This window comes from Diadema antillarum, unplaced genomic scaffold (genome assembly GCF_040938485.1).
Source record: "Diadema antillarum isolate AM-2024a unplaced genomic scaffold, OU_Dant_1.0 scf00000067, whole genome shotgun sequence".
NCBI lineage: Eukaryota > Metazoa > Echinodermata > Echinoidea > Diadematoida > Diadematidae > Diadema > Diadema antillarum.
The window spans coordinates 1,434,664-1,459,334 of record NW_027270956.1 but is presented as its reverse complement, the minus strand read 5'-3'; the positions used below and the strand labels follow the sequence as shown (position 1 = coordinate 1,459,334).

Genomic DNA, 24,671 nt, shown 5'->3' with positions numbered 1-24,671 from the left:
ATGAACTTTTTGATCAATTCAGCTCACTAGTGGAAACAAGACACTTATTCATTGTGTGGGGTTACAATTTGTGCATGAGTACATATCTGTTTGTTCAAATGAAGAGTTTGTTTGCAAAAACCGGTAAGTCCATATTTGCCAAATGGAGATATTTTCGATTAAAGGTCAAGAAAAATAAAGAGAATCATTAATAAGAATTTTTTTGCTTCTTTTGACCATAACTTCAAAAATGTGCATGGGTATGTAGTAACCAATATATCATTTAAAAGGTATTATTTTGCACTTTATGACAGAAACCGCACTTAAAAATCCTCAAAAATGGACTTATCGGTTTTTGCAAACAAACTCCTCAAATATTGTCATAATGACTGCTCCATACATCAAGATAATAACACATTCTCTCTATGAGCAACATAATGACTGCATGACAGGGAAGAGTGACTATCATAGGCACCACATACAGACCTGTATTCACAGTGAAAACCACTTGATGTGCTTGTATAGGCCTACACGTACATATATGGCTATTTCCAATATCCTATACCAACTTTAAACCTCTCCCCCACCCCCATCCACTTCAAAAAGCTCACCGATAAATTCACTGAACTTTATAGGATGGTCATAATCATCAATATAGATATTTCCAAAGGACAAAATGTATATTTTTGTACAAAAGAAATATACATGACCTGTGTAGTGCTCGGTAAATCATTCCTTCACAAACAAATGGTAATTCACAATTTCATCTCCTTTTGAAGGTGACAGTACGAATAATGTGCAGGCAAATAACACTGCAATGTAAACACTCCATGCAATACCAATAGCTTTTCTGGAAGTTACAGTAGCTTAAAGCTTCTTTTTTTTGGGGGGGGGGGGATAAAAATACAATCTGGACTTGGGTCAAAATGACTACTACAAAGATCTTGTAATAAATGTTGTTGTCATTTTTTTTTCCTATCTAGATGTCATTTTGTCCATTCATGCACCAACAAAAAGAGAACAACTGTTCAGATACCCAAGTGCTCCATTCATGCCCTGCAAAACAAAACAAAATAAAAAAAAAACAATGACAAAAACCCCAACATATCAACAATGATCTTAAACTGCAATAAATAGTTTGATAGTCTTTAAAACAAAACACCTTGAATAGAAATATCCTGTACTACTGTTTTCTTTTCTTTTCCACCGAAAGGAATGCAATGGAAGCACGGTGAAATGCAATGTCAAAGATGATGAATACATACTGATTGCCGGTGGCCGGTAGTGGCAAGTCCCTGTGGCTCCTAATGTATTCCGAGTTTATATCCCTAAAGCATGGCCCAGTGCAGGTGTCGTGGCGAAGAAAGCGGCAGCGAAGAGTGAATGCACTGCAAATGAGTAAAGGAACACAGGCATCGGGTGAGTGTGTGGACAGGCTGCAGCACAATACACTCACATGTAACACACTCAACTCACACAACACACACAGCACAAAGACACACACACACACACACACACACATGCATATACAATGTACACATACAGTGTACACATGATACACACAGACACACATATATACACACACACACCTACATGTACATTCCCATATTATAGAGAGGCGTTGCTAGAATGGATCAGTGCTCAGTTGCTACAGAAATGTGTCGCCTAAACCAAGAAGACAGAAGACCACATGCATTTGTTCCACACCATGGCTACAAAGCACACACATAAACACACACACAGAGGTAATGTGTGTCTACAGCACATGAATACATTTATGTACACACACTAAAAAATGCACCATGATGGTAAAGTTTGGTGTACACTGATTAATGCATTTTTCAAACCACAGCAAAAGCCTGTGCTCTACATTGTTTGCAAGCCAACTACATTTTATGTTGTGTGTTGGTTTCTAAATAATGTATTATAGTCTTTTATATTTTTTCTCTGGTATTTCATACAAATCCTTTTAGTGTCATACGAAGGTAGGTGTGTTATTTACATGCTTTTTTGTTCACTTTCTTTCAATATTACAAGTAATTTGGAGAACAAAACAAGTTTGCGTAATCGTTTGAGGCATTTAATGAGAACATTTTGAAGATAACTTTACCTATGAATCATCTGGCCCAAACACTTTTGAGTGGCATAGATTTTAAGTACATATACACAAACATATTAAAGTATAGATATACACTGTATGTCAGTATGTATCTATTATATTTATTATATGTTTGAAGGTAGGTATATATATATAATGAATGTATCACCGCATCCACAAAATATGCAGAGGTTAATTTCAAAATCCACCTGAAAATAGGCATTTGGGATCAACACGGTCCATTTTCATTTTTCAGTATTATCTGAAACACAAAACCCTTCTTCTGCCTTTTTCAACTTGACTCATAAACTGAAGTTCAATTGGTGATTTTATATAGTTTTTGCATTATATACTGTATACGCTGTTATTTTCGCATGGGTTCAATTTTCGTGAATGTTACGAATTGCAGTTGGATCACAAATTTAACATGCGAAAATGTCGCAATGCACTAGTGTATGGTGCATTAAAGATAGCGTCGGTGTCAAATCGCGAAAACGACATCTTGCAAAAATGTTTGTGACCTCCTTATTCGTGAAAATATCTGTACGCAAAAACAACAGCTCATAAATACAGTATTTACTCCAATCTTCATTTATATTCACAAAGTAAAACGCTTGTAGACCCTCACAGGCTATTATAGAGAAACAGTCAGCAGTATGAGTGACCCACTGACATACACCAGTCACGAGTAGATTGTGCCTTACGGGAATTCAAGATTCAGAATGAATGATAATCTAATTATAGCTGTTGCTATTAAAACAAATCTCTGTGTGTGTGTGTGTGTGTGTGTGTGTGTGTGTGTGTGTGTATCCCATGCATACAGAGAAGTGAATCAGTGAACTCAAATACTGTAAGAGTGGAAATTTCTGTGCATTTTGCATGACTAGATACATTGTACTAGAGCAAGAGTAAAAGCATGCAAAGATATTTGTTTGATAAATGTTTCACAATTAAAATCAATGTCGTGATTCTGAAGATTTAAAAACATGCTCAATTCATCTTACCAGAAGGGTTTGAAAAATCAATTGCACAAATTAATCTCCTTTTACAGAATATGCTTTATTTACGAGCCCTCTCCCTGAAAAGTAAGTCTAATATACTTCAGAATTTTTACATGATTTCTGGTATGGAATATCAATCTTGCACAAGGTTTTAATCATTCCATACCTTTAAATCTTATTCAATCTGTCAATTTATATTACTGTACATTCATGGACATACACTTAACAATAATAATATGACATACTGATTAGTTGCTACTGTTTGTTTTTTTTTTTTGTCTCTGCTGGTATTACTTTAAAATGCATCATTGTGCTTTGAGTCTGTACAGAAAAGGCACTTCATAATTTAACAGTTGTTTATAAATATTGGTTATTATCAAAAAAGTCATATAATTTTGAGAAAATATTTGTGTTTTTTATCGTATATATGAATTTTAAAATTACAAGGTGAGCTTTAAGAAATTGATATCTAAAAGGCCCTACTTCATTCCAGGCAAAATACAAAGAAGAAAAATATTAGAAAACTGTTTTGAAGGGTAGCTCACAGTCAGCTTAAGTCAGCTTATTTCACATTTTTCTTCCTTAATGATCTCCGACTTTACAAGGGTGATATGAGTAATGTGATGACGCACCACACATTTGATATTTATGGTAATGTAATGATGCACCATTATACAACATGACTGGTCACTAACATGATTGTCTAGTGGTCCTATATAAGGCAACTAAAATCTTCAGATTTGAAATGTTGGTGGTCCAAAAAAGAAATATACATGTAGGCCAATAATAAAAGGCCAAAAATAAAAGAAAACATAGCAATCCTTTTTGAATTCTAGTTGCCCAATTGGGCCACTTGAAGATAACCTTTACTAAAAGTTGGCAACCCGACTTTAGTCTTTAGTGGCCCCAGGCCACTATAGGCCACTGCTAATGTCAAGCCCTGTAGGCCAATATTTATGTACTTCCCTGCAACTCTCATTTGCTATCCCAAATTATCTCTTAGAGTTGGTTTTGCATTGAACTTTTGTACTCTAGTGGTAAGGACAACAATCAGAAAAAAAAATGACCAAAAATGTTTAAAAATCCAGGTCAGGGCATTCTTATTCCAAGTAAAATCTTTCTCTTCAACACAGCTACCAGTGGAATGTCTTGTGAAAATAATTCTTTACAGATTGTTATGGTGTAATAACATTGCATGAAGTGATAAAGCAGACTGCACTGAGTAGAAATTTATACAGTCACAGGAAATTGCACAATGAGCAAGAAATCAATGAAAATTTGTGCGAAATTAGTAAGACGAATTTTGGGAAACTGACCATGTGCATGACTGTTTGAATGCAATACATTGATATAAAAGAAGGCATTCAATAGATCTGTACATTATATGTATTTAGACCCTTTGCTCCTTATTTGATTGTGGCATGGATACATTCAAGACTCCATTTTAACTTCTCCTGTGAGAGTAAAAAAGATGCTGATGGAATACTAACTTTCCCTTGGGAATACTGTAAAGGAGGACATTTTAGGGCAAGAAATCTTTCGCACTCCATCTTTAATAGACAAGACAAATTCAGTGTGTTGTAATGCCATGGTATCCACATATAAAATAGTGTTTCATACCAGAAGCAAATATTTTGTTTTTATTTTTGCACTTGGCTTCATGTTGCGAGAAAATTTTAACATCCTGAAAATTCTACTTTTTCAGTATTTCATTCATTCCTCCGCTGAAGAGGGCATATCTGACATGTGATATGTCGTGACAAGTCCTCCAGACAAAGAAAGCTGATTACAAAACCCAATCTAACACCCACCCCTTCAAATGCTCCTTCCCCCCCCCCCCCCCCCTTCTTATCTTTATCCCCGGGGGGCTCAGTGATGATGCCTAGCCTAACTTCTCCTCATACAGTACAAGATTCTCACTGAGGTAACTTGTCATTCATAAATGCTGATGCATTAGTGCTGATTAAATTCACTGCTCCCTGCAGGGGATCCAGTCTACCGACTCTCAATCCAAAGAAACAAAACGAGATGAGATCTCTCTCGATGACCCTGCCCTGAAACTGTCTGACAAAATGCCACAAGCATTTCTGAGAAACGTCGATTCACTCCTATCATTTAATTTGTCTCTCTCTTTCCACTCTATCTGTTCTTTCTCTAACTGATTGATTTTAAAGCATGACTACTGAAGTATAATTTCTCACCTCCCTCAACTGAGAATTCACAGGTAGTCATGTTTTCATCCACTACAGAAGGAAAAAAGACACATGAAAATCTAATGTTCACATGGAAATTTCATTTGCAAATGAAACAGCCACATAGTTGAAAGGAATACTTTTTTTGTTAATTCATTGATTGCTCGATTTTGAGGCACGAGTACTGAAGACACACACTCTCTCTCTCTATCTCTCTCTCTCTCTCTAAAGTGAACATTCACAGGTTGTCTACAATGTGTATTTACATCAGCTACACACAGGGGGAAAAAGTGCATGAAACTCCACTGTTCACACAGAAATTTCATTTGCAAATGAAACATTTACATAGCTGGAAAGAAAACATTTTTGACTGATTAATTTCAAGGTGTGAATACTGAAGGCACTCTCCCTAAAGTGAAAATATTCACAGGTAGTCTACAATGTATGTTTACATTCAGCCATAGAAAGGGGAAAAAAGTTCATGAAACTCCATTGTTCACACAGAAATTTCATTTGCAAATGAAACATTTACACTGTAGGCCTATACTTAAAAGGAATACATCTTTGATTGACTGATTTCAAGATGTGAATACTGAATGCACTCTCCCTAAAGTGAAAATATTCACAGGTAGTCTACAATGTATGTTTACATTCAGCTACAGACAGGGAAAAAAAGTTTATGAAACTCCATTGTTCACACAGAAATTTCATTTGCAAATGAAACATTTACATTGTATACTTAAAAGGAATACATCTTTGATTGATTGAGTTCAAGGTGTGAATACTGAAGGCACTCTCCCTCACGTGAGATATTCACAGTCACAAGCTTTGATTAGCTACAGAAATAAATGAGAAAAAGTGCATGAAACTTCACTGTTACATTGTAACAACGAAATGTCATTTGCCAATGACATAGCTTGAACCATTTTTAGCCGAGTACATGTCTTTTTTTTTGCCATATCAAAAATATGTCTAATATAGATAACAACTCAGTGTCTTGCCATGTCTGTATGCACTACAGGATTTAGTGTAAATGTTCAGTAATGTCAGGCACAAAAGATTGAATTTTATGTCAAACATATTTCATGAAATTAAATGCATAACTGACTGAGGAAAATGAAAACAAAAAATCGACACTGGGGATTGAGTTTACAATCCCTGTATGCTCTGCTACAACGTCAAAGGGTTTGTCCAATACAGGAACTTACATGTACATGTATCCAATTTATTGCTGTGGAAATGCAATTAAAAAACTTTTGCTACACCTCACAATGAATACATTTTGTTAGATGCTGAGAGAAAATGTAGCAGGCATTATAATGTCGTGAACAACATTTGCAAAACCAATCACAATGACTTTTTTTTTTGCTACAGTTGTATCACAAAACGTCCTACATTTGCACCATACTGGGATGCACTTAGTAATGCACGAACTCGTCCAGTGAATTGATGACTTCCTTTTCACAAGATATCCTCCTCACTGCCTTGAATTATTTGTGCGACCGACAGCAGCCTTTATGAATTATTCATAGCGACTATGAATGCTACGCTCGATTCATATATACAGTGGAACAGAATTAAAAGCATGACGTGGTCGTTTCAGATAGCAGCGCTTAATTTAACCACTTCTCTCTATAATCTTATGATGCACACATAACCCTTGTCACAAATTCTGATAATGGTTTTTAAAAAAAACATTGAGATCCATGTAATATGCCATATCAGGGTGACATCAAGGTGAACTTTAACATGTCAGCATGAACTTTCTGTTTGGTACAAGGGGAAATCAGATTATTTGCAAATGATTACGAAAATAAGAGAGGAGAGTTCATAACCATAATGCATAAATAACTCAAATTATAGCATTAAAAATATATTAAAATGGCATTAAATCACAAGTAGCAATTTTCAGTTATGGTCTATGAAAAACATTGAATTCCAGTCATACCAGCTGAAATGTATTGGAATAAAAACTTAAACTGTGTATTAAAGTTATTGAGAATCAAATGTTCTTCTTACTTGGACTATGATGTTTCTGGTCAAAAGAAATTTGAAATTTTCTGCAATCTACTTAGAAACAATAGGATAGTTAAAATTTGTAGCTGAAAGCATAAAGCTAATTGCTAACAAAAACATTACATTCACCTGAATATTTTCTATGCAAAAAAAAAAAATATATATATATATATTTTATGATTCTTTCTTTTTATTTCATAGTGTCTAGATTCTTTTTTTCCCCAAATACTCAGAAGTTGCACTTCTTTTCATGGAAAGAAACTCCCTCCTTGCTCGAGAATCAATAGACCCATACACCACTTCACAATTTCTTTTTCTTTAGATGCAGATGTATAAATCGAATGGCCTTAATACTACTTTAATTACCAAATTGAATTATATTTCTTCTAATAATTACGATGTTTAAGAGGTCATTTAATAAGTGATTAGAATAAAACAAAACAGCATGCAACTAACAATGGTTCCTTTTATACTGCATTACCTGCATCAGGAAAAATCTGTACCTAACCCAAATATGGCAGGACATGCTATGTCACACTCGGGCGCATATCGTCGCTGGAGTGACAAGACCTCGTATCTCAAAAATGTCAAATGTTCAGGGGAGCAAAAAACATGGCGGCCAAAGCACTGTAGTAAATGGGAAAGCCTTTCCTTTGACATGCCATGGTGGCTTCATTTTTGGAGTAAGACAGTTGGGATTTGGACAGGACATCACTTAACCCATTATTTGACCATTAAGCAAAAAAAAAAATTTTTTTTGACATTTTTGAGATACGAGGTCTTGTCACCCCAGCGACGATATGTTCCCTCTTGGATTCCCCACTGGAGGTGTAAAATACAAACACTATAGCACTGAATTATGGATAAAGTCATGTGGACTCTTCTTATGAATTATGGAATATTCTCAGCTGCTAAGGAATATATAAAGAATCACATCCCAACATCAAACACATCTTACACTTTTTGGTCTCAAAAAGGACCTTGCAGTATAGCTCTGTAACAAGAGGATACTTCCAACTCGAGGAAAATTTCACAAATGTTCTTTCGTTTTAATCAGAAAAGTTTTTTTCCATGTTAGTATTGAGTAGATTCACACACATACACACACACACATACACACACACACATACAAATCCTGTCATACTTTTGAGGATTCACAAGGAAACAGTAACAAAATGATATTTTTGAAGATGAACAGACTCATCAAATTTTACCTTTAAAAATGTGGCAACATGGTTGAGGACACATGTGACTAGTACCATATTAGAAAACATAATATGTACAATTATTCTCAAGATTATGAAAGGGGTGAAACCAGACAATCAATTTCAAAATATCTTATTGTTGGTTATGACAAACAGTCAGTGGCTTTTTTTTTTCAGTGGCTTCTTTTATAAACTTGAGTGTTAATAGATGTTCTTTGTATACCATTTTGATTGTTAAAAAGAGCTTTGAGGTACTTGTGACAGTTTTCACACTACACAATTTAAATTGCATGTATACAGCTAATGCTAATTCGATAAATGATTAAATCCTTTGACTTTGTCTTTAATATCAGCTTTAAAGGTATTGTTTACCATTGGGAGCAGTGATTTTTTTAAAGAAATGTTCGAGTTATTACATTGATGCATATGTGTAGCAGTTGTACTGATCACAAAACATCCTACCACTGGAACTATTTTGCAGCACTAAAGCTGAGTTTTTGTTTCATCTGCAAATGGTATAATGCCTTTATACAAAGAATAATGCCTTTATACAAAGGTGAACTTTTTTCACTTTCCAAGACACCCTGCACCTAAAATTATGTAAATGTGGGCCTCACAAGGAGTATTTTATGAGTATTTCAACTGCGCCACCGATCCTTGGGCCTAATGATACATATGCCTATGTACGTGGTGGAACAAACTTCTGATTTCTCCACTCGCATGATATGCACGTCGCTCTAATAGCAAAAGGCTTTTAGGTACACTGGTACTATTAAATGATTCCGTGGGTTTGTTTGCAAAGTTGAGGAAGAAGACCTGGTATATTTGTAATGAATTCCTGGCAAGTCTCACTGTAGGCTATGCCGTGATGCTATACTACACCCTAAAGGATTCCAGATGCAGAAGAAAGACTGAATCGTGTGAAATGCATGTCAACATATTTTGCGTCATGAGAAATATGTGGCCACTTCTATTAATAGATTCCAATTGGATAAATATCATTTAGTACAGGCAAGCCCATCATTGCAATACATTCGATGAAGCATCATGTAACCCTTAAATCCTTTTTCTCTCTAAGTAAGAATCCTTCTTACTTTCTCCTTATGTATTATTCTATTACCTACACCCAGAGCCATTAAAGTATTATGATTTCAGTGTGCTCTCAAGAATTTCAAAATTCAGAAGTGTACATATTTTGGTACATTCATTTCCTTATCATGTCCGATGATACCAACACTGACACAAGTTTAAAGGTCCAATTTACCATTGGGAGCAGTGATTTAAAAAAATGTTCAAGATATCACATTTGATGCATATATGTGTAGGTCAGTTGTATCACGAAACATCCTACGATATAATAATTTTCAATAGAACCTAAAATATAAGGAGATATCATTATTTTTCTCAATAAACCGTAACGGTAGACGGTTTAGTCTGGAAACATTTTTATTATAACCATTGTTTACGTTTTGTATATTTAATAATACTTTAATTCAAATTTTTATATTGGTCATTTCTATCCCTAATTCACATTTTAGAACTATTTTGAAGCACAAATGCTGGGTTTTTATTTCTTCTGCAAATGGTAAATTATGCCTTTAAGATTATACCTACAGTACAGCTATATGCACAATAGGCAGAGGTCATCTATGCATACATTTATTTCTACATCAATGCATATTTATGTCTATGTCTATGCATACAATTATTTTCCTAAAAAAACAATAGAATAAGTGTATTTGCTTTCAAATACATATAATGTGTATTGTAAATTTCATTTCTTTATTAAAGGGATTGTATAATTTTGGTTGAGACCTAAATTCAGGTTTCTACAATGTTTTGTTAAGATAATGAGAAACCTCTTTAATACGAAATATGAAAGAGCATGTAATTCCAAAAGGGATTCAATATTTGATGAAAGTTGGTTTTGAAATGGCTAAGATATCCAAAACAGAGTAATCCTAATAAAAGGTGGAACCCATCTTTTATTAGGATTGCTTTGTTTTACTGTCTCAGCCATTCCAAAACTGATCTTCATCTACTATTAAACTTTGAATTCTGCTAAGAATGGTATGCTCTGTACATATTTCATACATGTAAGTGGTTTCTTAGTATCTCACAAAAAGTTAAAAGCCCAATCCTCATCTCCACCAACAATATACTATCCCCTTAAAATAAAAATAAAATGTAGGCTACATGTTAGTGTGTATATATGAATGCATGTAAATGTATTTCTGTATACTCCATGATAGCCTCTTTAATAAATGAATGTCCTATCCAGCATTGTACACTCATTGGTGATTCAGAGTACATATGAGTATCACCGTGTGTGCCTTTCTTGTTATGGCAGGCCCATACCCCATTTACAGCTCTCCGTTCATGTAGCAGGTAATGCACAAGGCAAGCCTTGTTTGGACTCTATACCCCCCATCCCACCCCCCCCCCCCCCCCCCCACCCCAGCACATCGCATTAGCACTTAAACGACCAGATGGAATCGGCCCGGTTATCAAATTATTCTTCAGAAGCTGGGCTTCGTGCTTGTGACGTAAATCTCTCGCGCATTAATGCGCGTCGTCTCAAGATAGAGATGTGGCGTGCTGCCACACTCGGCAAAAATTAATTTTCCTGAAAACCAGACATAGACACCAGCAGCTTCAAAGAGATTGCAGGTTGCAAAGCGCACATCTGGCAAACAACTATCACAGGAAGCACACAAAATCTCTCTGCGCCCACATCACACAAAATCCACAAAAAAGCCAGTGTTCCATTGATGTTCCAATAGTCCTGAATGAAAAAGGTTTATTTGCAGATTTTTTTGACATTTTTCGTCTAGATTCACAGTTGGAAAGCACTTATACAAAGTGTCGTTCTTTAATTGTAAGTACAAGTGTGGGTGGTTGTTTTTTTTGTCTCATATTGGATTTTTACATTTTCCATGTGCATAAAAAGCCCCACAGAAACTCCACATGAAGAGAGCAAGCAGTAGCTCAGACTGGTACTTTAACATGCGCATGAATACACCACTTTGTACCACTACCAAAGGTTTTTATGATGGTCCAAAGTAATCCCTTCACAGAGGTCGCAACAGAGTTTTAATTCCCCACTTCATTCAACAAGCGCACGTAAAACAGAAGGTAACTCAGTGTACTTGCATAATTTGGTCCTTTAACTTCAGAGCCCCACTTTTCAAAAGTTGAATTCATAAATGTTTAATTATGCATCATATCAAACATATTTGTATTAAATGTTTAATTCTACATCATATCACACATATTTGGCTTAAATGTTTAATTCTACATCATATCACACATATTTGTATTAAATGTTTAATTCTACATCATATCACACATATTTGTGTTGGGAAAGCAGTATTGAATGTGAACAGGCATGGCATAAACATATGAAGAGTTTGTTCGCAAAAACCGATAAGTCCATATTTGCCAAATGGAGATATTTGCGATTAAAGGTCAAGAAAAATAAAGAGAATAATAAAAAAAATTTTGCTTCTTTTGACCATAACTTCAAAAATGTACCTTTATATGTAGTGACCAATATATCATTTAAAAGGTATTATTTTGTACTTTATGACAGAGACCGTACTTCAAAATCTTTAAAAATGGACTTATTGGTTTTCGCCAACAAACTCTTCATATCATTGCTACTCAGTTAAGACTCTTCTCTTGCAGAATTTGACATTCCCTTTATAACTGTAAGTTGTTTCAATGAGTTAGAGTCATGTACACACAAGAAATGATGAAAGGAATTCACTTTTAACAACTTACTTTAACCAGTTGAAGACTAGACGCGAGTATACTCAGGCAGGTGTCTATGGGAAATGCATGTATAGCAAAATCAGCTCATTGTCAAAGGGTTAACCCGTTGAGGGTGAGTCCCCAAGTATACTCGGGCAAGTGTCTATGGGATATGCGTGTTGTAGTAAAATCAGTCCATCTTCAATAGGTTAATATCTAGGAGAAGTATCAAATTCTACAAAATCCTATCAACAAGAGCACTGTATCATCATGGTTGAAATGAATGGTATTTTCATATGATATGTATTAAAGATAATATATTTTATGAAACCACTGCACAATACATAAACGGTAATATAAAATGATTGGATAATAGCGAACCTAATCAAAACAATTCCTAGGTCTTTGTGTATAACATCAATTTATTTTTTAAAAAATCCATGAAAAGAGAAATCAACAGCCACATGATATTCAAACCATATGCAATGTCTTTACAAGAAAAACAGAAAGCAGGATATCATAATTACCCAAGATGTGCAAATCTTCCAAAGAATACATATCTGACAGTAGAAATGCCTCGAAAAAAAATAAAATCATCTCCAAGTCAAGCATATATTCCCTCCCTAGAGTTGGCAGTTCTCGTCCCCTCGTTTCATTTCACACCCATCAGCAGCCTCCACTAAATATTGCATGGAAATGAAAAGAGGGCCATCAAAGCAGACTCTTCACTATTTAACAGACCGGCGAAGGCCATCCAAGCAAAGGTTTATCATGTTCACTCCACATGTAAAATTGATTTTCCTGAGAGGACGATAAGACACAGAATCCCCATTAACCTTAAAAAACCTCTTGTCTTTTTAACATTTAAACTCCTGCCCAAAGTGTAGTTTCTCAGTGTTATTACGATACACAGAAGAGAGGACGCTGTTTAATGATGGAGGCATTATAATGATCCCATCAGTTGTGAGCCATCATTATAAAAGCCTGCTAGACTCGTCGCCCATCAATTTTCCCCGTTTTGGCATTTGTAATCTCTTTTGTTACTGAAATCCAACCACAGAAATGGAAAGAAAGCCAGATATATCAGATTTAAATGCACATTGTATACACAGTTTTGAGCAAACTGGCTTTGACTGGGGGGGGGGGGGCATTTTAAAGCACTGTAGGTCAGTACAAAATACAAACTTGACATGCTTCAAGTTAAAAAAACAAAAACATTAAAAAAATCTTCTTTTTTTTTTTAATTGTACTTGAACTTTGTACCTTAGATACCAGGTAGTCTTATTGAGCTGAATATAATGAGATTTGATATTTGATATTAAACAAATTGGGAAATCCTTCATTTTTACTTTTTAGCCCATCACATCATTTTGCAGTTCCCTCAGCTTCAATATCAGTGACTTACCTGAAAATGAGATATTCAATCACAAAAACAAAAAAGAATACTAAAACTTATCATTTAGCAAATCACACCATTTACCAATACTCTCTGCTTCAGTATCTGTGACTTTATCTGGGCATGAACTATAATATTTTGAAGCTTGAAAAAAAAAACTGAAATTGTATTTTTTAGCAAATGACACTATTCTGCATCAGGTTTAACATTCAAAGGTACAGTTTACCTTCGCGAGCAGTGATTTAAAAAATGTTCAAGATATTGCATTTGATACATTCATATGTAGGTCAGGAGTATCACAAAACATCCTACCATGTAAAAATTTTGCAATAAAGCCTAAAATATAAAGAGATATCACTATTTTTCTTACTAAACCATAACTGTAGATGGTTTATTCTAGAAATATTTTTATTCACAATTGTTCACATTTTGTATATCAACAATACTTATCATTGATTATACCAATTTAAATCTTTACATTGGTTGTTTCTATTCCTAACTCACATTTTAAAACTATTTTGAAGCAACTGATTGACAAATTGCCCTACATCGATGTAAATATGCACTGAATTGATCAGTGGTTTTAGTAGTAGCCATGATGTAAAATCATGGGCGCACATACTCGAGCTGGATTCAAACTTACGACCTCCTGATCTCCGGACAGGTGTCATCTCCACTAGACCACCAAGCTTGTATATTTTGAAGCACCAAAGCTGGGTTTTTGCTTCATCTGCAAATGGTAAACTATGCCTTTTAGAAAGAAACAGCTCGGTAATTGCATTAGATGTACTACATATTATAAGTAGTCTCGGAAAGACAGGGTGGATTTGAAGGCACAATGAAAAAGTCACATTTACTGCACATTTAAAACATGTTTGACAAGTTTGACTTAGTTACTTTGTTTCTGGTAATAAAAGAATTAGCAGTTCCTCATCCTAAGTTGTCCCTTGCTGAAAGGGGTGGTACAGTATTGGTGGAGATGAGAATTGGGCTTTTAACTTTTTGCGAGATACTAAGAAAACACTTACTAGTACAGAGCATACCATTTTAAGAGGAATTCAAAGTTTATTTGATGAAAATCGGGTTTGGAATGACTGAAACATCAAAAAACAAAGTAAAACAAAGCGATCGTAATAAAGTGTGGGTCCCACACTTTATTAAAATCGCTCTTTTTTGGATATCTCAGCCATTTCAAAACCAATTTTCATCAAATAAACATTGAATTCCTCATAAAATTACATGCTCTTTCATATTTCATAAGAGGTTTCTCATTATCTGACCAAAAAAAATGTTAGAAACCTGAAATAAGGTCTCAACCAAAAGTGTACGATCCCTTTAACCAACTGAGGACGAGTCCCGAGTATACTCGGGCAGGTGTCTATGGGAAATGCCTGTTGTAGCAAAATCAGTCCGTCCTCAATGGGTTAAGAGATATGCTTCTTACAACTGACTTGCACATATATATACAGGTTGGCCTACTATTCAGGACTATGCATCATTCAGCAGGATCTACTTTTTGCTGTTTTATTGGTAGATAGCAATGTCACCTCTGACATTTGAAATGAATTACAATGCTAGGTAAAAGTATGATACCATCTGCATGTTCCTTGAGGGTTTGATACTTGGCTTAAACTTGACGAGCAAAATGAAATCACTGAGAATTATGTCACACTGCCTTCACAATTCTACAGCCTTGTGCCTTCAAATTTCATTTTGAATTTGGTGATGTCACGAAAGGGAGATTTCATTCAACATACAAAGATAAAAAGAATAATGAAATCTAATGGTAGTGGTGTTATATACCCATGGTGGTATCTTCAGTGTTAACATTGTTCTTTCAGAGGGCCCTGCCATTATCATTACCCTAGCATTTGCCAGCTACCCATTTAATACACCTGGGTCTAAAAGAACATTGCAGGTATAACCATCAAGTTCAAGGACGTAAGTTCCCTGTTTGTAGGATTTTAACTATTACACTTCCATCCACATACCAAAGTACAGTAAGCTGAAAGGCAGATTAAGATTATGGCAAAATGTTAATAGTGTCAAATATCATTATCAACATCTCAAAACTTTGAGTACTTTAATACTTTTATTTAAGCCGAAATCATACTTCACAAATTTTTGCAATTCAATACACTCACCCAATAAACCCATCGACATTATTCAAGATGTAGGCCTATTAGGTGCATTCACATTACATACCCATGGTATCAACCATAGATATCACAGTATAATTGTGTTGTCACTGTTCTCCGTGGCAAAAATACTACCCAATAATAAATATCTGTGGTATTCCAGTCAGTATCAATCTCATTAATGAAATCCGGCAATGCTATACACGTCTCCAATTTAGGCACTTGGCAGAGGAATTTTCTATATGTTTTTGCAAGGGTTTGATTTTTGGGAACTTTGCAAATTGCTGTTGGACCACAAATTTAACAACACACAAAAATGCTGCCATCCACTAGGGTAATAGTGCACATACATTAGCCTGGTGGTGTTAATTCATGAAAATGTTTGTGACTTCCTCATTTGCTATAAAAATATCTGTATGTGAAAAATAGCAGCTTACAAATACAGTATCTCCTACTTTGAGAAGACAGGAAGTGTGTCGCGTTATGTATTAAATACACTGCAGTGTGGTGGATGGTACAGTATATTTCGTGACATGATTTGCACTCAAGGCTAGCATGCCATTTCGTGAAAAGTTTGAATTATCACCATAAATTTCACAATGGTACATTTCCTGATATACTTTGTAAGGTATTACGGGGTGTAATTGTGGTCACATTATAAATGCAATACAGCACAAAATACAGTGTCTGTATTCCACCGTGATGGGCCTTTGGTAATTCTGTCATTTCCATACATGATATACCAAGTTCCGGAAAGCAGTGAGGTTCAAACAAATAAAAACAAAAATAAAAAAAATCTTGTAAAGGGATGATACAGTTCTGGCTGACATGAAAGTGTAGGTTTTAACTTTTTGTGAGATAATTAGAAACCATTTTATGAAAAATTAAAGAGCATACGATTTTAACAGTAATCAAAATTTTATGTGATAAAAGTCGGTTTTGAAATGGCTGAGATATCAAAACACAAAGTAAAACAATGAGGTCCTAAATAAAAAGTGGGTCCCATCTTTTATTAGGGCCACTTTGTTTTTTAATATATCTCAGCCATTTCAAAACTGATTTTCATAAAATAAAATTTCAATGGCTGTTAGAATGTATGCTCTTTAATATTTCATATATAAAGTGGTTTCTATCTCACAAAAAGTTAAAACCTACATTCCCATTTCAACCAAAAGTATACCACCCCTTTAATCAACCCTTTCTGTATCAACAATGTGTGCATTTCGAGGCGAGGTATTCCACTGCTGGAAGTACACAAAAATGTGTGCTAAAATACACACGTATTATATGTGAAAGACACGATATTTAAAGGCACATCTATTTCTGCGTCATCTTTGGTTTATGCATTCATGTGCACGAACCATTACAAAGGGCGGCCGTGATAAGGCAAAGGAACGTAACTCAAAATTTGGGCATTTTGAGTTATGAGCATATGGCTCCTAAATAAAATGTGCTCTTTTTAATGGTGAATGTCTCAATTCTCATATGTTTTCCATTTCAGAGATAAAAAGCGTATCTCACACACCTTTTTCACAACGTTGCCGTTTCCAGCTAGGCAAAACAACGTAAGCTGAGATACGTATAGAAATGACAAAGAAAGCATTTTCGCTGTTACGGCAAATGAACGTATCTTTACATACACTGTTTTTTCATGGTGTTTCTCAAGAAAAAAGAAGGAAATTGCGACGCCAAAAGAACGTATGTCATCATACAGCGCTTTGCTGTATAAAATCAGGGCCATGCGCGCTACAGTCAGCACGGCAAAAGAACGTATGTCATCATACTGCGCTTTGCTGTATAAAATCAGGGCCATGCGCGCTACAGTCAGCACGGCAAAACAACGTATCAACATCGTGGCCATCACAACACACGCTATGTACACTGCATATTAACTCTATGTGCAAGACATACGGCTACGTGCTGCAGATCCATTTCAGCCGCGGCAGTGAGTGTAGTGCCGCCGCTGATGCCGGGCCGCTTGCGACAACAGCTGCAGCAGTGCTGTAGCAGAGTACTGGTTGACTGGCAGGCAAGCTTTGCTGCAGTGTGAACTATGAAGTCATGCCAGTTGTTCTGTTTTGCAGTCATGGAATGGATATTCTCCTGACCAGTTAATGCTACCACAAAGAAAATCAGCGGTAACACCGGTAAGTTTTATTTTGTTTTTGTCAGGTCTAAGTTTGATCCAGCCCGACCAGACGCCGTGCGAAGTACGGCGATTGGGCTGTACATAGTGGACGACAGTACGCTATGCTAGTAGTAGGGTCCAGTACTTTCAATTATAGTTTTCACTAAGATTTAAGAAAACGATGAGTAAAAAACAAATAAACAAAAAACACAGCAAGCTACGAAAATAAAGAGCGAACATAGATCTATGAGTATGACAGCCTTTCCTGTCGGTGGGCTTTGCAAAACGTGGCTCATTGATGTGGTTGTGGTTATACTATTAAAGGACTATGTAAATGTAGGATACTTGTACTACTACTAGTGGTATAGTAGATCAAGTAGTGACTGTCAAAAGAAATTTACCTATGCGCAAAGGAAGTGGACCCCAATATACTGTTATGATCATCGACATTCGACTTGAGGTCTTCTACCTCAAATTCAGTTTTGTAAAGTAACAGCTTTATAGTAAACAGTAGACTCGACTTCAAGCAAATGACAATAAAGCTAGATACTGATGAATTCCATTTAGTCTTTAGTGGCTACATGAACTGATGGCACACAATATGTTCTAATAATGACATTAACAGCATTACTTTGGCAAGAAAAGTAGGGATAAAATGGAATGTTTGGTCTACATCTTTGGTTAAACATAGGTAGTCTTAGATCTTGTTTGTTATTTCTTGAAAGGATGAAGAATGTGATTGTGGTGTTTTCATACATACAGGAATTTACTCACTTAAAATTAACCTAAAAAATAAGGTAGGCCTAATATTTAATGGTACTCTTTACCTGCTAACTACGGAGGCCTGATTTATTTTCTTTTTAATTCTTTGTGCAATTTTAGTCAGCTGTACATATTCTTTAAAACATTTTTTTTTCATTTCGATACGATATAATGCATTGTTGCCATGGTAGATCCTATACATGCTAATACGTTCCACCCCTCCCCCATAAAAATGTTGAGGGCAAAAGCTCATGGAATTCAAATATTTATCATCAAGTTAGATGGTTTTAAATACTATGTAAAGTTCAAATATTCAGACCCAATCGTCTACTTTAGGTGATATTAACATTCGTGTTGAACTTTTTGCTTGTCTCTCTTTTCAGTGTCCACACCAACCGCCAGCCTAGACCAGCACAGAAAAGGAATGCAGTGTATCAAGTACAATGAAAGGTACACGTTGAATAATCACCTATTAATTCATACAAAAAAGTATTAGGAGAAGGGGGCAGAAATTAATCCCACCTTTGTCATTATCACTAGCGACACAAGCCGGCATTTGGAAAAAAAAAAAATCATTAAACAAAAAGAAAAGAAGGCAGAATCCATGATGATGACTTTCTGATAATTTGAGAATACCACATTTCACAGTTCATTCCTTAGCGATAAAAAATAATAATATTAAATGAAAACTGATGAAATGGTAACCATATTCTGTCTCAAAACAAACACACAGCCGTGTGCATCCTCAAGGGGTATTTGTATGATGTTGAATAATAGATACTGTGAGTGTATTTCATTATTTGAAGAGTTTGTTTGCAAAATACGATAAGTCCATATTTGCTAAATGGAGATATTTGCGATTAAGGGTCAAGAAAAATAAAGAGAATAATATGAAATTGTTTGCTTCTTTTGACCACAACTTCAAAAATGTTCGATTTTATGTACTGACCAGTATATAATTTAAAAGATATCATATTGTACTTGATGAGAGAGACTGTAATTCAAAATCTTCAAAAACGGACTTATCGGTTTTGCGAACAAACTCTTCATAAATACTCATTCTCATATTCTTTGCTTTTTTTAGGAGGGGGGGGGGGTCTGTGAGAGAGGATTTGTTACAAACAACCATGTCTAATGAAGAATCTAATCACATAACTAAAGCAGAATTGAAATTCACTAGTTTTCTTTTATGGAAAATACAGAGTGCCTCATTTTATTTTGTGTTAATTATTCTCTTGCGTTTTTTTTTTTTTTCATTTTCCTGCAGTGGTCTACCGAGCAGTTCGAAAGCAGAGAAAGGAGCAACTATACAAATTTCAGAACAGCTCTGCACGCCCGTCAGAATCTCATGAAAGATGGAGTGGATTGTGCACTAGATCAGTCAACTTTAAAAGAAAAATAATAACACTCGGATTGTTTATATAGGATCAAGTAAATCTTTCACAGTTAAATTAAGAACTCGCAAAACTCAACTGTGAAATGTTAATGACTATTCTTACGTTATTAAGGCACAAGAAAGATTTCTTTTTTTATATTGATATGAAACTAAAGATTCTATTTCAAAAAAAAATATGATGAGGGCTTATTGCCCTTTGAAATGATGATTATCAACTTTAGGTAAAACTATCACTTGTTCATAGTAAATATTGTTGTAAATGCTTGCCCTCAAAATCAATATCATGTTGATTGAAACTTGTCAACATATTTCAGAAAACCAGGGAAATAGTAACCTTTATTTCCTGCATAATTTTGATTTATTTTGAGCCTAATCTCTCCGGGAGCTCTCAGACAACGCAGATGTATTGCAGCACAGCAAATCGCTGTTGTGATAAGACGTTTATTGAAATGTGTTTAAAGTGAATACTGTTGCAAATTCTCCCTTCGTTTCAGCTGCCTGATAATTTTTCTTTACCCAAGTATTTACTTCTTACTACACTTGATCTTCAACAACAGTAAGGATTAAAAATACATTGTGTGCTATTCATAATTTGTAATTTGTAGATGTTCTGATCTTCCAAGGTAAAAATTGATGCGAAGGTCTGATATGGTAATATATAACTAAGTATAACTAATCTCCAGAAAAAAAAAAATATGTTCTGTTCTATTGAAATTGAAAATTTTGCTCCCATGGTTCTGTTCAACTGTGGTACGTAATGATAAAGGCTACTTTACTCGGGAAGTAAATTACATTTTTTTTCTATTTCTGTTACCATCATGATAATGTTTATAGTTACTGCTGATTTGCTTTCAATGTGATAAAAGCATAATGGCATATCAAACTCTATCTTAGATTGTAAGAAGAAAGCGTAGATACCTATTTCATATTTTTAAGACTTGCAAATAATCGAATGATTTCTGTAATGCTGTTGTCTTTGAGAAACAGATGTACACACATGTTTTCCCCTATAAACCTTTAAGAAAATGTAAATCAGTCTCTGCATCTACGTTTGTCATGTCTATCTCAAAGTTATTCAACTGAGAGAATGTTTGCACCTCTGACAAGTCTGAGATGTGTGTGTGCGTGTGTGTGTGTGTGTGTGTGTGGTCAAGTTACACCTAAAAACATTAAAACCTGGATTCATACTTACCTGATAAATCATTGTTATTATTGTTGTTGTTCAAAGAATTGAGGCATTTTAACCTTCCGGATACAATTCATGCAATCAACCAAACATCAACAACTTATAACGATAAACAAAGTACTTAATATTATTCTGTCTGTTCAAATCCTTTCATCTCAATGGAAATCGTTAAATAAATCAAAGAAAAGATAGAAATTAAAACAGGAGTCTCAATATTAACACATGCGTGTATGTGTCTTTGAAACGAAGTGTATGTGCAGATGTCTATACAATTCTTTTTTATACCCATTTTATTTTAGTTTTTTTTTTCCAGTTCCCATACAGTCATAATAGTTGCCACTCATGCATTTTCATACTAAAAAATATACATATTTCAAGTTCATCTTAATTGTAGCACATGGCATAAGAAGTGTAATGAAATCCATTTTCAGACTTTACCCAAACTCGTACTTTAGTTGTCAATATTAATCCAAATCCATGCTTTTGTTAAAACAACATGAATGATAAACCACATATAATTATGCTCCCAATGAAAAAAATCTTACATCAAGAGATAAAAAACATACACTTAAAGATAATGAAAAAGAATGGACATCTCAATAAACTATAAACTGTGTATGCAAATGAAGTAAAACAAAAATATACGGTAATTGGTAGATAACAACTAATTACATTTTAGTACATACTCGGTAAGTTTTCAGAAAAAAAAACGAAAATGTTCAATTGCATCGATCATTTTGCAAGCTAACGTGTTTTACTATTCCTTATGTATATCTAAAAACACATAACGGGACTTTTATCATCCAGTTAACAAAATTGTCAAAGTAAATAAATCATAGAGATTGTTGCCATAGAGTTGGGATACGTCATTCTGCCTAATTACATTGATGAAAGGGTTGAGGCGCAGATATTTGTAAGTCAAGATACGTTGTTTTGGCATACTGAAGTGGCTTCGCGGGAGAATGCTTACGCGCCGTAAGTCAGGATACGTTCTTTTGCCTAATTGATATGTTGCCGCGTGAGGATTCTCGCACAACGTAAGTAAGGATACGCTCTTTTGGCAAACTAGAATTACTCATCAGCACAGTGCTGTGATCCGGTAAAATGCTGTATCTATTCTAAACATGGCAATTACTCTAAAACGGGAAGTCCTATTTTACTGAAATTTTTCCGAGATATTCTTTATTAATGCCTAAGAAACTTCGCTGCTTCAAAAGTGTTTTGCTCCTATGACGGAAAAATGGGAATCAATTGAATTTTCAAAGTCGTTTTTCTCAGAACATGATATTCTGAGTTACGTTGTTTTGCCTTATTACGGCCGAGGGACACCATGGTGCAACATTAATCATTTCACAGAGGGAAGTGTGTGCGTGGTGGGAAAGAGATGGAGAATGATGCAAGGGAGATTTAAAAAGAAAAGAAAGAGGAAGAAGACAAAAAAATGTGGAGAGGTAGAGAAATAGAAGGGGGAGGCAGAGGGGAGAAAAAACACAAACTCTTCTTCCTGCGCACAGATGGCCAATTAAGTGGCAAGTGTTGAGGCTCCGTCTACACCTCACTGCAATGATGTCATCGTTGCCGGGGCAACCACTTGATTGGAATTGAGCTCCGCTCCGGTCCTTGTGGGGGTAAATGAAAAATATGATGTGGCAAGTCGACTCAGCTGCGGGAGAGCTAGTCTTCTCGGTGGAAGCCTTTTCAAATGCCCGCATCACTCGAATTCACCCAACATAGAATGTGCCTTGACATTACAGCCAACACATAGGTTCTCAGAAGAGCTCAAAATTCATCACCCACCATTAGGAGTTTGCTTGCATGCATAATGTACATCAAAGGGTTTTTACCCAGAAACTTGTCTGGCTGACGTAATTTGCCAGGACAATGAGTTGTTGCTGGAGTATTTTGAGATAAAAAGTCTACAATAATTTCGAATTAAATATGTAAACGACTAAAAATTTCATTCCTGAAACACCCTCCATATTCAGGAGTGGGTAGGTAGAATATTACATGATTGATCATATAGCAATCATATTTTCCAACAAGCCGTATGTAATTCACTCTAGCACGGAAGATTGGTAAATGCTGCTGTGGCCTGATTTGTCAATTATTGATTACAAAAAGAAATACAGTATGGAGCAACCACTGTCAGGCACACCTGGAAATGTACTACTTTTGTCAAACCTGTTTGGACAAATATTTCACATTTCACCGTTACCCAACTGTGCCACCACCAAAATATGTTTATAGCACTATTCCAGGTTTCCTATGCATTATGTGTACATTTTCGAGCAAAAAATCGACAGTTCTGCAGGCATATGAGAACTAGATGTTTTCCCTTTAAAGCATCTTACGGGTCTACCACTCTCCTACTTTTCTCCTACATCTCATACAGTGTACTCTATTTGTTTCTCTATCTCATTCCGCACTACGTATCAAATCCTTCCCTGAAGAAATATACTTTATATAATTAATCTCTTTTTTTTTCTTTCCTTTTCTGGCTTGTTGGAGTGAAAAACTGGTGGTCCACACCAGTTTTTCATCACCTTTTCTCTCCTTTGCTCTCATGCAAATTTAGTTCATTGTTCCATGAGAAGTTCAAGCCACTAATGCCCCTCATAATGCTGAAATGCCCAAATTGTCTCAATTTACATGAACTTCTTGATACATACTCCATCTAAATAGGGCACTTTCAATTTTCTGACTCTTGTTTCAGATGCACCTGTTTACACCATCAGTGATATTGAGTTTCCATTGATATGCACATCTTCTATGCAAATTTACACAGGTGTATGTACAGTACATGCATATTGCAGGCAGCATGAACAGGACATGAAGTCATGACCTGCATATCTATGCTGCCGGATTGACTAATATTATAAAATGCCAATAATGATGATGACAATAATAATAATAATGATAATAATAATAATGATGATAATAATAATAATAATAATAATAATAATAATAATGATAATAATGATAATAATAATAATAATAATAATATTAATAACAATAATAATACTAACAATAATAATAATAACACCATTATTACTATTAACTAATTATTATTATTATTACTATTACTATTACTATTATCATCATTATTATTATTACTATTATTATTACTATTACTATTGCCATTATTATTACTATTATTGTTATTATTAAAAAGAAGAAGTTCAAAGAAGAAATTGACAAGTGCCAAACCCATCTAATAACTTAATGTTCTAGGTGCAACCATGCGCAGCAAAATACAAATTACACACAGATGCATCAGAGAAAGAAAATGACCACTTGACACAGGACAAGACACACATTTGTACACCCTACACAAATGCAACTTCTACTCAGGGCTAGCGGCATAGCAAACAAGTGGCCTGCCCTGACATGATTGGAGTGCTAAACATGAATTCATTGCAAG

General features: G+C 35.0%; 1 long non-coding RNA gene across 1 annotated transcript in view; it reads right to left on the bottom strand.

The window, feature by feature from the left end:
- Positions 1-24,671, bottom strand: part of LOC139716579 (uncharacterized) — a 59,331-nt gene that overhangs the window by 13,297 nt on the left and 21,363 nt on the right. Inside the window, exon 2 of the long non-coding RNA XR_011709914.1 lies at positions 1,245-1,367. This is a non-coding gene — a long non-coding RNA (uncharacterized lncRNA). The remainder of the gene's footprint in view (positions 1-1,244; positions 1,368-24,671) is intronic.